Raw genomic sequence first — 2,460 nt, 5'->3', positions numbered from 1 at the left:
TTCCATGATGAATAAAATCCCTTGGTCTTGACAAGTGTCGGGGGTGAAAATTTACTGATTTGCCCTCGGGTGGTAAAATTACTATTTCGCCTCTGTGCTCCAAATTATACCGAAATTAAAATTTTTCACTTCTAAATCTCAAATCATACTCCAATAAGTCAAATGGGGCCAAAAAAATCTTTTCTAAAATTCTCATTTTGTCCCCAGGTGGCAAATAACCATTTTGCCCCTAGATAGTGAAAATTTCGGTCTGACTCCAAATTGATCCTCGAACTCCAAATTACCATTTTGAGTCATCCCTCGATTGTGAAACTCTTAATTTCACCTTAAAATCCCTATTTTAATTAGTTTGAGGTATAAATCGACTTACTTGCACTTCTAAGCACAATACTGACTTTTAAATATTCTTCTGGGGCTGTTCAAATATACAATCACTCTATCAGTCTCATGTGTAACATGGTAGATAATTTAGGGCTGGGCTTGACAGACTTAGTCAATCTATCCACAATCACCCAAATAGCATTCTTCCCACTATGTGTCCGCGGTAAACTCAATACAAAGTCCATAGTCATGTGTTCCCACTTCCATTATGGAATAGGTAAAGGCTGAAGAGTACTTGATGGTTTCTGATGCTCCGCCTTGATCTGTTGGCATGTGAGACATTTCGCTACAAAATTTGCTATGTCTCGTTTCATACCGAGCCACCAGTAACTTTCCTTGATAGTCTGATACATTTTGGTGCTTCCGAGATGTAAAGCATAGGTAGAAGAATGAGCTTCTTCTGAAATCATTTGTCTCAACTGGTTATCCTTAAGGATACAAACTAGGTCTCTAAACATCAAATTACCATCATCATTGAGTCTAAACTTACTAGTTTCTTCTTCTTGCAGCTTTTGAACTTCCTGTTTCAACCAATCATCGGATTTCTACAATTCTCTGATTTCATTGAACAATGAAGGTCTCACAACGAAACTAGCAAGTAGGGTTCCGTCCTCACCATTATTCAACTAGATCCTTAGAGATTTCATCTCAAGTAATATCAAAAAATAAGAACTCTAAAGTATTGCTAACGAAGATGAGGATTTACGACTTAAAGCATCCGTTACAACATTTGCCTTCCCCGGATGATAATCAATCACCAAGTCGTAATCCTTAATCAACTCCAACCATCGTCTTTGTCTCAAGTTAAGCTCTTTCTGGGTGAGCGAGTATTTCAAACTCTTATGGTCGGTAAAAATCCGACAACGCTCACCATATAAGTAATGCCTCTAAATCTTTAATGCAAAAACTACTACTGCTAACTCCAAATCATGGGTAGGGTAATTCGTCTCATGCTTCTTCAACTGCCGAGAAGCATAAGCTATTACTTTTTCATCTTGCATCAATACGCACCCTAATCCCAACTTAGAGGCATCACTATATACCACAAATTCTTTTCCACTAACAGGAAGTGTCAGACCAAGAGCGGAGGTTAACCGGTTCTTTAGCTCCTGAAATCGACTCTCATAGACATCATCCCACTCAAACTTAACTCTTTTACGAGTCAAATGAGTCAGAGGAGTAGCTGTAAATGAGAATCCTTGAACAAACCTCCGATAATAACCGACTAAGCCAAGAAAACTACGAATCTCTGTTACCGTTTTCGGTTGCTCCCATTGCAAGATTACTTCAATCTTCTTGGGATCGACATAAATTCCAGCCCCAAATACCACATGTCCCAAGAAAATCACTTTCTTCAACTAGAACTCACATTTAGAGAACTTGGCATAGAGTTGTTTCTTGCGCAAAGTTTGCAACATAATGCGCAAATGGGCAGCATGCTCATCATCATTCTTCGAATAAACCAGGATGTCATCTATGAATATTATCACAAACTTATCCAAGTAGGGATGAAATACCCTGTTCATAAGATCCACAAAAGCTGCCGAGGCATTAGTCAAACCAAACGATATCACCAGAAACTCATAATGCCCATAATGCGTCCTAAAAGCAGTCTTGGGTACATCCTGCTCCTTAATATTCAACTGATAATACCCAAACCTCAAATCAATATTAGAAAACACCATAGCACCTCGTAATTGATCAAAAAGATCATCGATCCTTGGTAGAGGATATTTATTCTTGATGGTCACTCTGTACCACTTCCTTATGTGGCTCCCTACCAGTCACTGTCATCCGCTCTTTAATCTCATTATAGAGCCCTTCCTCAAAGTAACTGGCCTGATTCTGCTCAGATTTCACCAGATCCAGCACATATAACATTAGCTCATTTAAATGAGCTTCGTACTTGTGAGACCCTATCAAGCTCGATTAAAAAACGGTATTGTACCGAGTGGTACAACTAAGTTAAATCGAGCCTTGAACTAGTTCAAATAGAAATTCTAAGAGAAATTTGAAAATTTTAAAACCAACAGAATGACTTAGAATAGTGATTTGGAGTTCAACGTCCAGTTTGGAGTC

This window comes from Theobroma cacao, chromosome 7, assembly GCF_000208745.1.
Source record: "Theobroma cacao cultivar B97-61/B2 chromosome 7, Criollo_cocoa_genome_V2, whole genome shotgun sequence".
Taxonomy (NCBI): Eukaryota; Viridiplantae; Streptophyta; class Magnoliopsida; order Malvales; family Malvaceae; genus Theobroma; species Theobroma cacao.
This window is presented reverse-complemented; position numbering follows the sequence as displayed.